Raw genomic sequence first — 12,929 nt, forward strand, 5'->3', positions numbered from 1 at the left:
TATGGGCTTCCACAGGTTTGGGGTATCGGTTTAAGAATGCTTTGCTAGTACAAAACAGGGATTCTCTTCTATCTCTAAATTTGCCTCTATCTCAAAAGAAATAGAGACCTCCTTGTTCTTTCCCAGGAGCCAGGGACATATTCTAATAAAAATTCTCAATTAAAACTCATGTATATTAATACACACAACCCTTTGGCTAGAACTTGCATTCCCCCAAGCAGCATTAGGATATTACAAAAACAGTCCATTTCCCCATACTTCACATCTAGAGAAGTCCGGTCAGAAATGTCCACTTCCTCCATCCCATCTTCCAGTAGTCTTCCTCAGTTCTTTCACTGACTTTGTCTCAGTGCTGTCTCTACATTTCAAATCACTCTGTCTTCCATGGAGGAGGCAGAAGGGTTAAAGTCTTTGCCCAGAGTTTTTTTCCTCTCCAGCAGACTCCTGGAACTTCAAGGCCACAGATGATGGTGGGAGGAGAAAGGGAGAGGGAACTGCTGAGGAACGCTGATGGACGAAACCTCTTCCACCCCTGGTCAGATCTAAAGCGACTCAAACTTGGATCAGCTCCCTGGAGCTCCGGAGAAAAGTTCTTAAAAAGTCTCTCCTCCTTCAGACCAGAGGCTCTGGCAACCAAGGCCCAGAGCATGGCCACCGTGGTCCTGGCGCAGGGCAGACTGCTGGTCTGCAGTCCTCCTCCTCCTCTCCCCATGAGAGGAGCTGGAGGGGACAGAGGGGACACGGCCAGCCTCACCCACTGTCCCACAGGCAGGGCCCCCCCCGAGGCTCGGCAGGCCTGGCCCCGGGGGACCAGGCCAAACCCCGACTCACGAGTGATGTTACCTTCTCATCGGCCGGAAAAGGAAAGGGACAAGTCACTTGGGAACTTGTGATTTAAGACTGTGTTTCCAGAGACGTAGAAACACTCCCATTCGTCAGCCAAGCTGTCAATCACAATCCATGCTAGACCTTCCTTAGGATAAAAAACTACACATTCATGCTAAACCAGCACAAGTGTCTGTTGCTGATGTCTCTATCCAGATAGGATAATGTGAAGTTTCTGGATTATCTTTTCCATTCCTTGAGCTAGTTACAAAAAGCATTTCATATCACATAGTTTCTATTTTATTATTATGCTATAGCCTAGAAACTATATTTAACACGCTACTCAAAGAGACTGTATTAATACAGCGTACGTTTCCAACATAACACAGGGAGTTACTCACTTTAATATTTGCCAAAAGCCAGTCCTATAGTGTTTATTTATCACAACCCGAAGGTAAGGGAGAGGAGAGAGCGAGAGGAGATTGGGAATCCGGGATTGGAGTCCCAGCGCCCAGTCCTGCTCCGCCGGACCCGCACCCGCAGGAAAAATTGGATCCGCTGCTGCCGATGCTTCCCCTGCTTTGGGCCGAACCCAGCAGGGTCCGGGCAGAGTTTGAGCGCAGGGCCCGGGAGTTCAGCACAGCCCGGCCCGGGGGTCCCGCAGTGTGGGGCCCTGGAGGGTCCCCGATGGATCCCTGAGGGATCCAGAGGGGTTCCAAGAGGGGATCTAGGGGAGTTCCCTGGAATTCCCCTTTTCCCCTCCGCCCGCGCTCCCTCGGGCACTTTGGCGTCTCTCAAACTGCGCCCGAGCTGCGATCGGGGACGGCCGCGATGGCTCCAGCGCTGGGACTGGGGGGCTCCTGGGGGAGCCGGGGGGCGCGACGGGAGTGGGACTCCCCAAACCGGGACTCTGAACTCTCCCCCGGGCACGGGAACCCCACCACACTTCCATTGCTGGGCGAACCCTCCTTTCTGGGCACTGAGACCCCCTGAAGGTTCATTTCAGGGCACCGGGACCCCCCTGAACCTCCATACTCGGGCGCCCGGACCCCATGAGCACCGGAACCCGGGAAGGGACGTCCCTGAACCCCCATTCCTGGGCACAGGGGCTTCCCTGAATCTTCGTTTTGGAGGAACTGGGACCACCTTCCCCATATCCGGGGCCCCCTGAACCCTCATGTTCATGAACCAATCTAAACCCCCAATTCCCGTGCACCGGGACCCCTGTACCCCCTTATCCAGCACCAACGCCCCCCTCTCTTTTTTTCTGGCCCTTCTCCTCTCGGAGACGGCTTTTCCTTGACTCCGAGACCCCCTGGACCCCCATTCCTGCCTTTCCCAGCCCCCACCCTCCACTTCCCTCAACACTAGGGACCCGTGCACCCCCTTTCCTGGGCACAGGGACCCCCTGGACTGCCCATCCCGCCTCTCTCAGAGCCCTCACCCCCGTTTCTGGGCATGGGAACTCCCCAGCATCCCCTTAGCCGGGCCTGAGACCCCCTCTTGGACCCCCTTCCCGTGTTCTGGGAGCCCACTACACCCCCTTATCCGGCCCTGGGCCCCCTGCACCCCTTCCCGGGCATTCCGCCCTTCCCAGACCCCAGACCCGCCCTTTTCCTTCACCTTTTCACCCCAACATCTCCCAGATTTTCGCGACCCCCTCAGTTCTCCACTCCCGGCATATTTAAGGAGGGTCCCGGCTGGTTCTCAGAGGGCTCCAGGGGGGTCGCAGCGGATCCAGAGGGATCCAGAGGGATTTTCTGGAATTCCCCGTCCCCTCCCTCTCGCCCTCCCGCGGTCTCTTTCGCTTCCGCCTCCCAACCTGCGAGACCGGGATCTGCCCGGCGACTGGTGACGTCACGCCGGATCGGGTCACAATTGGCGAGAACGGAATAGCAGCGCCAATGGCGGGGCCGAAGGCGGCTCTGGGGGCGGGGCCAGAGCTGGGAGCGGGGACAGAACGGAGCCGCGATGGCTCCAGCGCTGGGGCTGGGGCTGCTCCTGGGGCTCCTGGGGCACCCTGGGGGCGCGATGAGAGCTGAGTGGGAACCCCCGAAACCAGGATCTCCCTGAACTGCAATTCACGGGCACCGGGACATCTCTGAACTTCCATTTCCGGGCACGGAACTCCCCTGAACCCCCACTTTGGGTTCTGTGACACCCCCCCCCCCCTCCCCCGTATCCCCTTATCTGGCACCGAGACCCCCATGTACCTCCTTCCCCAGCACCGAGACCCCCCTGTACCCCCTTATCTGGCACCGAGGTGCCCCTGGACCCCAATTTCTGGGAAGCGGCACCCCCTGAACCGCCACTTTCGGGCACCGGAACCCCCTTGAACCCCGAATTCCAGGAAGGAAACTCCCCTTGAAGCCCCATTTTTGGGCACTGGGACAGTCTTAAATCTCCATTTCCGACCACTGGGACACCCCTGCATCCCCTTATCTGGGACTGCGACCCCCCAGCACCCCCGTCAGTGCTCTGGGACCTCTCTGCACCCCCTTTTCGGGCATCCTGCCCTTCCCAGACCCAACAACCGCCCTTTTCTTTTACCTTTGGACTCCCCAGATCTCCCAGCTTTCCGTGTCCCTTCTGTTTTGCAGTCCCGCCGCTTCTCGGAACGGGGTCCCAGAGGGTCCCGGCCGTCCCAGGGGTCTCAGGGCGATCTCAGCGGTGATCCAATGGGATCCAGATGAACTCCCTGAAATTCTCCCTTTCGCCCCGACCCCTCCCCCACCGCGTTCCCTCGGTCACTTTCCCTTTCCCGTTGCCCAGGCTGCGCCTCCGGGATCCGCCCGCCTCTCCCAGCCCCAGACCCCCCTTTCCCCGTGACCCAGGGACCCCCTGGACCCCCAGTCCTGCCTTTCTCAGCTCCCAGACCCCACTTCCCTCAGCCCCGGGAACCCCTGGATCCCCCTTTCGTGGGCCCAGGAACCCCCTGGATCCCATCCCGCCTCTCCCAGTCCCTTCCTTGAACCTCGGACCCTTCCCGGCTCTCCTGGTTCTGCTTCCTGACCCTTGGCTGCCCCTAGACCCCCCAGTCTCTGTGTCCCCCCAGTTCTCCACCTGCTCTGTGTTCTGCGGGTGCTCCCAGGGGGTCTAGGAGGGTCCCTTGGGGGTTGTGGATGATCCCAAGGGGGATTCTGGGCCCTGGGAACTCCCTGCACGCCCTTACCCTGCAACAATGTCCCCCTGCATCCCCTTTCCCATCCATCCTTTCTTCCGCAATCCTCAGACCCCCAGTTTTTCTTTACCCTGAGACCCCCTGGACCCCCATTCCTGTTTTTCTCAGCCCCCAGTCTCCCCTTTCCTCTGCATCAAGGAGCCTTGGGCCTCCTAGTCCCAGGTCTCCCCACCTTGTGACCCCTCTTTCCTTGGCACTTGGGACCCCTGGACCCCCTTTCCTGGGACTGGGGATTCCCTGGAACCCCCATCCCACCTGTCCCAGTCCCTGCACCCCCCTTCCATAACCCTGGAAGCCCCTGAGCCCCCATTCCTGGACACTGGGACCCCCCTGCACGCCCTTTCCTGTCCATCCCACCTACATACATCAGATACGGGCAGAAAGAGCTGGAGCGCAAAAATGGGTGCGAATTTGGGATTTGGAAACGGAACACAATTCCTGTGGGAATTCCATGGTCAGATCTCCCTCCCATCCCATTCCCATAGAATTCCATGGGCAAATCTCACCCCCATCCCATTCCCATGGAATTCCATGGATGCGTCTCACTGTTATCCCATTCCAGAGCCCCCTGATGTCCATGTGCCCGGAAAAGAGAAACACAGGACACTGATCTTGTCCTGCCACGCATATGGATTCTACCCCAACACCATCGCAGTCAACTGGATGAAGGGGGATGAAATCTGGGATCAGGAGACGGAGTGGGGCGGGGTCGTTCCCAACAGCGACGGCACCTTCCACACCTGGGCCAGGATCGAGGCGCTGCCGGAGGAGCGGGAGCAGTACCGGTGCCGGGTGGAGCATCCCGGAATGCTGGAGCCCGGGATCTTCGCTTGGGGTGAGGCTGGGAATGTGGGAATTGGGAATTCCCAAATGGGGATTCCCCTTCCCCTCCTCATTAACCCTCATTTCCCAGAGCCAATGTTGCCTCAAGTTTGCCTGCTTTTCATTGATTGCATTTGTTCTCACGCAGCTTCTAGTAAACTATGTATATTTTTAGAATTTATCTATTTTGTTTACATATTTCTCCTTTGGGAGGAGAAAGATGATTGATGGTGATGTTCACCAACGAGGTTGAAGAGGTGGCTACCTGTGTAGCCAATCTTTGGCCTGCTTGTAAAAGGTATTTAAGATGGATTCAGAGAAATAAAGTGGAGAGAGCTTTCCCTGCTGACCTTTCTGCTGCCTGCTCGTTCTTTGGTGTCCCTAACAATGACAATTGGTCTCTTCACTTCTCCCCACTCCTGAACCAGAACTCCATGAGCTACTCCGCTTTGCCCATTCACATACAGACAAAAGGATTTTTCTAATGAGGGTAAGTGCAAAGCTGGCACTGAGGCTAGTTTTGACTTCAGTTCTTCTAATTTATCATCGTTTTCCTTGGTCCACTTTGTATTATTTCCCTCTGTCAATTTTCCATATTAAAATCCGACTGCCTGTGTATACTCTTCAATCCATAATCTACAACATCCAAATAATCTGAGTAGATTTCTGATTTCCTTCTTTGAAGAGGGAGAGGGAAAAGATTTAAAAAAAAAAAAAAAAAAAAAAAAGATAAAAAAATATAACCTTCCTGCAATTCTCTCGGGGTTTAGCTTTCGGCTACTCTTGCTTATTAAGTGCCCAAGATATTTAACTTCAGATTCTACAAATTCCAGTTTCCCTTTGATACTCTTAGTCATTTTCCCCCCAGAAAATTCAGAACTTTTCCGGTAGCCTCCCTAACTTCAGCTTCCCCTGATAATAAGAGATCATCCGGGTATTGTGGAATTGGTATTCCAGGAGGAGTGGGGAAAGTCTGTACAAAAGCCGTGCTCCCCGCTCCCGCAGGAACTCCTCGTAACTGAGCTGTCGGTATGTTGGCTCGGTATTGGGCCTTCGAAAGGAAAACTTCCCCGCTCAGCAGGAGCTGCGCTTACCGAGGGCACGGCGGCGAGCGCAGGGGCTGCTGGGATTGCCGGGGGGGCGGGGCGGGGGCGGGGCTTGCCCCGGGGCTGAGTCCTCCAGCCGTGGGGGGGCGCAGGCGGCAGCCGCTGCCGGGAGCACCGAGAGGACGGGCGGGAACCAGCCCCGAGCACGGGCTTTGTGCGCATGCTCCCAGCGCGGAGGCGGGCGCGGCCGGAGCCGGGAGAAGCGGTCAGGGCGCGGGCGGCCGAAGCGGCCGTGGCCGGGACGGGCGGGGTTCGTGGCGGAGCTGCCGCGGGCCGTGCAGCCGGGATTGGGGCGGGCAGATCCCCCGGCATGTCCGGGGGAGCGATCGCGGATACGCGCTCGGGGCTGCGGCGGGCGCAGGCGGAGCCACGGGCGGAGCAGCCAACGGCGCGGCCGCTGCGAACAGCGGGGCAGAGGCCGGCACGGGGCGGAGGCGGGCGTGGGGCCGGGAACGGCGGGGCAGCTTCTCAGCCCAAATTTCCTGTTTCGTGGGGTTTTTTTCTCCAAACCCTCGATTCAGCAGCTTCTAAGCCCAAATTTCTTTACTTATTTTGGTGGTTTTTTCCCCCAAACCCTGAATTCGGCAGATTCTACGTCCAGATTTCTTGTTTGTTTTGATTTTTTCCCCAAACCCTCAGTTCTGCAGCTTCAAAGCCCAGATTTTTTTTTCCAGACCCTCAATTCTGCAGCTTTAAAGCCCAGATTTCTTTGGTTTCATTTCTTTTCCCCAATCCCCTCAATTCAGCATCTTCTAAGCCCAAATTTCCTGTTTTGTTGGGGTTTTTTTCCCCAAACCCTTTAATTCAGGAGTTTCATGGCCCAAATTTCTCGTTTGCTTTGGGTTTTATTTCCTCAAACCCTTAATTCGGCAGCTTCTAAGCCCAAGTTTCTTAGTGTTTTTTGTTGTTGTTGTTGTTGTTGTTTTCCCAACCCTCAATTCTGCAGCTTCTAGGCTCAAATTTCTTCGTTTTTTTTTCTTTCCCCCCCTCAAGCATTTAATTCAGCCGCTTTTTTTTTTTTGCCTTTTTTTTTTTTTTTTTTTTCCCAAACCTTCAATTCAGCAGCTTCTAAGCCCAAGTTTCTTCAAGTTTTTTATTATTCTTTTTTTCCAAACCCTCAACTCAGCAGGTTCTAAGCTGAAATTTCTTGGGTGTTTTTTTTTATTCTTTTTTAAATCCTTAACGTGGCAAAAAACAAAATTAGGGGCCCCACTCCTTTTTATCCTGTTTCTCAGTGGATTCTGCTGGGAAACACCTCACTCCCTTCCCTCAAAAAGGTCCAGCCCCTTTCTTTGGGACCCCGTCCCAACCCCGGGGGTCTCTCTCACTCCTTTTATCTGTGGCTTCGCCTCCATCCTGGCTGCCTCTCTCTGCAAAGGACACAAACACAGCTCAGGAAGCTCCACACTTACTTTGTAGGTCTGGGGAACCCCAGGCCACGTCTCAAACACACATCTCACACCCCCCGGCCCTGTAACCTGCTCCCCTAAGAAATACTCACAGTCCTTTTTTCTTTCTTACATCTTTGTGCACAAGATTTTTACGGAGCAGAAAATACCGTGGTGCGGAGGTTCGGTGCTGCCTTCAGGGAACTCACGTCCCGTTTTCCGGCTGGCTCTCGCACCGAGCTCGCATTAAAGGTACAGTTCGCTGTGCTGAGATTCTTTTCTGATCCAGTGGGTCTTTGCCTTGGGCAGAAGTGTGGCAGTGGCGAGGAATGAAGAGAGGGCTCTTGTGGGTTTCAGCTGGGGTGTATTTCATCCAGAGAGGGAACCCAGCAAAAGCGAGTTTCCCGCTCTGCTCTCACCTTAAGTACCGGGGTGGGGACAGGGCAAGAGCACAGCTTGGAACCAATCTGGAGAGGGGGGAGTGACCCAGAACAAAAGGACAATCAGTAGAACAATTAGATACATAAACAGGGAAATGGGAGAACCAGAACTTTCCAGGTATCAGGGCAAGGCTGCAGAGTGATGGACAGGACTTATAATTTGGGAAAAACCAAAAAGGGGATTAACATTGGGTAAATGGGACAAACCCTTATAAAACAACAAAAGCATGCAGAAACTTGATAAAACCCAAAATGTACCACAAACCGCAGCTTCTTTGGGATGGCTTCTTCTTCCCTTTTTTCCTTTTACTTTGTTACCCCTCGGGGTATTTAACCTGCAATCTCCAATCTACACCAGAGGAAGCAGAGCAAGGCTGCCAGAATCAGCTGGAGGTCCCTCCTCTGGATCCCCTGGGGTGTTGGAGACAAGGTATATATCCCAAGCTGAACCCCCAAATTTTGAAAAACACAATTCACTTTTTTTAAAATTTTAAAAGTTTATTAGTAAGAAATATTACAATAAGAGGCATATAAAGCAAAAGATATTACAGACATCTGGGTACCTGGCATCCCACACCAAGGCACACAGGCTAACAAAGGATCTTTCCTTTCAATATCATAGGTTATTGAATATGCATAAATTTTGGACTTGATTTAAACCCTTCTTTCAACTTGAAGTAAAAAGGTTTAATTGTAACTTTTCTCCTCTCACCATTCTTTCTTGCAAATAAATCTTTCCAGTGGCTGCACAAAGTTGCAAATCCCTTAATAAGGAGGCAGGTAAATTCTTCCTTCTGGGGTTCTTTGGTGTCCTTGTTATCTCTATCAAGATAGGGTGATGTGAGGAATTTCTTATTTGCCTATCCCACTTTTCTTTAAATTAATGACAAAAAGCATATGCTATAGCCTAAAAACTACATTTATCACACTACTAGAAGAGACTATATTAATACAGCATAACTTTCTAATGTAACACATGTAGTATTCTTTTTAATATTTGCAAAAGCTAATCATACAGTATGCATTTATAACACCCAGAGTGTCCCCACAGTGTCCCCAAGGCATCCCTACCATGTTTCCAGCAGTCATGGATGTGTTCCCAGCCTGCAAGGTGCGACAATCCCGGCATGAGGAGTCAGGAGCAGATGAGGGGGGGACACGGGGTTTTGGAGGATCCTGGGGGGAGTTGGGAGTCCTGGAGGGGTTTAGGGTGTCCCAAGTGGGGTTGGAGGGGTCTGGGGGAGTTGGGGGAGTCCCAGGAGGGGTTTTGGGGGTCCCAGCTGGGGTTGTGTGGGTTTGAGGGTGGTCCCAGGTGGAGTTGGGGGAGTCCTGGGGGGATTGGGGGCAAGGGAGACAGTGGGGAGGTGGCAGGAGGGGACAGCAGGCGATGGCAGGGAGTGGCAGAGGGGACAAGGGGGTGACAGAGGGAGAGAGAGGACAGCTGAGCCCTTCAGTGAGGGGACAGAGGGGACTCCTGGAGGGCCAGGGGCCGCCCCTGGAGGGCACAAGGGCCACAAGGCCCTCGCCACCTCCCCTGTCTCCTCCCTAGATACGGGTGGCCCAGGCGGACATGGTGGAAGCCCTGGAGGAGCTGGTGGTCACCATGACCGCGCCACGCAGGGACGTGCAGCTGTTCCTGTCCCCGGAGTCCCTGCACACAGCCCTGAGGAAATTCACCTGGACCCTCCGGGACGCCCTGGAGCACAGCACGGCCACCTCTGTGGCCCTGGCCACCCTCTCGGCCACCCCGGGGACCACCTGTGCCGATGTGAGAGCTGTGACCAGAGCCTGCCGGGAGTCGATGTTTCTGCACTTGCAGAGCTCAATCTCGCTAATTAAGGAGGTCACTGAGCTCCTGAATACCTGGAAGGACGAGGCCACCGCCACCACCTGGGCCAGGTACATGGGGGACAAGGCCGCCAGACAGGGGACAGCTGGGGACAACCTGGTGGCCACGGCCTGGCAGCCACCGGTGGCCCCAGCCAAAGACATGGCCTCGGCAGCAGCCGCGCACGATGCCAGGGTGGCAGCGGCCACCAGTGAGGTCGCAGCAGCCACCAAGGCCATGGAGGAGGCCCTGATGGCTACCAGTCTGGTGGGGGCAGCCACCAGGAGGGGACAGCGGGCGGAGCAGGCCCTGAGGCTGCTGGAGTGCTTGGTGAATGCGTGTGGCAGAGTCATTATGTTCCTCTGGAAGCTGCTGTACCAGCTTGAGGACATCGAGGCTGTCCCGAACTGGACAGAGAAGGTGTCCTCCAAATTCCTCAAGGCCTTGGTGGTCACAATGGCCGAGGTCGAGCAGCTTTGTGAGGCCAACGCCCGCTTGACCACGCATCACCTGCTGGGGACACTTGAGGACATCTACAATCTTCTCTCGAGGCCTGTTCCTGGTAGCCGCAGTGGCTCTGGTAGCCCCAGTGGCCCTGTTAGCCGTAGTGGCCCCATTAGCCATGGTGGCCTCAGTGGCCGCTCGGTGGCCAAGCGGTGCCAAGAAGCCATCAAGGACACACCGGGGCTGTGTAAAAAACAGTGCACAGCGCCATCATGTGGTGAAACCATTAATGGCAGCTCAACCACAGGAACAACTGAACAACCTGAGCGTACCTGGAGAAAACCCAAGCCAGGTGCAGTTTGTGAAACCACCAACCATCTCGCAAGCCACCCCGACTTATTACCCCCAGGGACACAATGTGAACTGGAAACTTCCAAATTGGTACGTTTTACAAAAGTCTCTTGCCACGAATGCACTCACAAAGAAGGTACTGGTACTTCACAACAGAAACAAGGCTTTCTAATTATAGGCAAGGACAGTAATAGAACTCCTGGACCTTCAGTTATTCCAGCTGTTATTTCAGTAAATTATGACAAAGAGCTGATAGTTTTAGTTCCTGCTCACAAGGCTCCACTGGTGATTGAACCAAAAACACCAATTGCTATTTCATTGCCAATGAATACAAATAAGGAAGCTGTAAACAGAGAAATGCCTTCTGAGGGCTTTAGCCTGGCCCCTCATGTCCATTGGATAAAACGTATCACCAAGGAACAGCCAGAGCTGGAGTGCAGTCTGACACATGTGGATTCTGGTAAAACAGTTAAGATTAGAGGCATGCTGGACACAGGGGCAGATGTCACTGCAATTTTTCATAAACACTGGCCGCCAGATTGGAATCTCGGGCCACACAAGGGTTTTGTCACAGGGTATGGAGGAGTCATACGTTCTCGGCAAAGTAAATCTGAGATTACGGTCAAAGGTCCTGAAGGAAAGACAGCAAAAATCCGGCCCTATGTGGTGGAGGATAATGCCTCAACAGTATGGGGCAGAGATGTGTTGTCTCAGTGGAGAACAAAGATGGAAGTGGATTCTTGATGGAAACCACAGCAACACCTGCCACTCATCATTAAGTTACCATTAGTAAGTTGTCGTGGAAAACCAATCAACCTGTTTGGATAGATCTGTGGCCTCTTGAATAGAAAAATATTGAATGCCCCCAAAAAATTAGTGAACAGCTACAGAAAGGCCACATCAAACCCACAAACAGTCCTTGGAATTCCCCAGTGTTTTACATTCACAAGTAGACTTCTCTGATTCCTGGAGATTGTTTCACGACATGAGGAAGATCAATGAAGTGATAGAAGACATGAGGCATTTACAACCTTGACTTCCTTCTGTTTCACTGATTCCAAGTGACTGGCCTCTTGTCATCGACTTAAAGATTTGTTTTTCCACCATTCCAGTGCATCCAGAGGATGCTTCTCAATTTGCCTTTTATGTTCCAGCCGTAACAAAGGAGAACCACTGCAAAGGTACCACTGGATGGTTTTACTGCAAAGATGCAAAGGACCTGCAGCTGGCCCTGACCCCTCCAAACCTGAGAATGGCCCTGCACCTGATCCCAGTGAACCTGTGAGGGGCCTCTTCCATGTGAGGGACTGGTGACTTACCCAGGCCCATAGGGACCCCCTGGCACTGACAGTGGGCTCCCCACTCCAAGCAACAGCTCCCCCTAAACGAAATGGGTTTGAACACTATAGGAATTTTGACAATTTCTTGCAGCACTACTGTGCATGTGTGGCACAGCTGCCTGGACAGCAAAATGGCGGTTCCCTGCAAAGATCTTCCATACAACAAAATGGCCACTCCCTGTGTTTTTCTGTACAACAAGATGGCGGCGCCCCACATGGAGTGTGTGCACTGCTGCTGGTGCCATTTTGTAACCACCAAGACTCACATCCTCCAAGTACAGCACCATCTCTGGCCCCTGTGCCCACTGCAGGGTCGGGTGGCCCCAAACACCGGTAGCGGAGGTGCCGCGGCTGCGGCCAGCCCCAGAGGTGATGGACCCAGGGTTACGCCAGCGGGGTCCCTGTGGCCCCCCCACAGCAGGAGTCACCAGCCATGGGGGTGGGTGACCCCAGAGCACGGCCAAAGAGGCTTTCAGCAGCCCCACCATGGGTGTAAGCCTGCCATGGGGAGCAGCCCTGTCGAGGTTCCGGCTTCTTTTCAGCCTCTGCCAGCGCTGGGATTGGAGCACGGGAGATGCAGTTTTAGTGTTTGGACTCAGGGTTATATTCATTCTTATCTGCATTACAGTCTCACAAGCCGTGAGTTCTGCACACTAGCTAGCTAAGCACAAAATGCAGAGTCTCTCTCTACCCGCTCTTTTCAAACACAAATCATCCAATGAAGAAGTGACACTCAAATTATTTCTATTTTTGACCCAATGATCCATCACCCCAGGTCTGCAATGCGGACTTTATTAACCAATCAAAGAAATCACCCAAACCCACGGAGAAGAATGTGAAAAAGTAGTTGTGTGTCTGCAGGTGCAAGACCCAGGTGGATTCCAGCGGAGAATGTGAAGCCAATTCAAGCACAGGAACACGCTGACAACTCCAAGAGCAGAGAAGCAGCACGCACACGTGAGCTGCACAGAGACTGTAGCTGATGGCAGACATCTTTTGTCCCACATGCAAGAACTGTGAACTTTGGGGTTTGTATTGGTGTAAAAAGTAAAAAGTGTGGGAATCATTCATATCCTAGAGCTCTGTTGGCACAAGCAGGGTGTACGTTATGATTTAGAATCCCAAAGCAAGCACAAGGCCATTGAATTTTTAGTTGCAGTGGGACGCGAAGAAGAAAATAGCCCCTATCTTCCTGTTCTTAGGG

General features: G+C 53.6%; 1 protein-coding gene across 1 annotated transcript in view; it reads left to right on the top strand.

The window, feature by feature from the left end:
- Window positions 1–12,548, top strand: part of LOC136373105 (uncharacterized) — a 90,001-nt gene extending 77,453 nt beyond the window's left edge. The window contains exon 2 of the mRNA XM_066338051.1: window positions 12,450–12,548. The gene's annotated coding sequence lies outside the window, so the exon portion shown is untranslated. The remainder of the gene's footprint in view (window positions 1–12,449) is intronic.
- The last annotated feature ends 381 nt before the right edge of the window (window positions 12,549–12,929 follow it).

The sequence above is a fragment of the Sylvia atricapilla genome, chromosome 31 (assembly GCF_009819655.1).
Source record: "Sylvia atricapilla isolate bSylAtr1 chromosome 31, bSylAtr1.pri, whole genome shotgun sequence".
Taxonomy (NCBI): Eukaryota; Metazoa; Chordata; class Aves; order Passeriformes; family Sylviidae; genus Sylvia; species Sylvia atricapilla.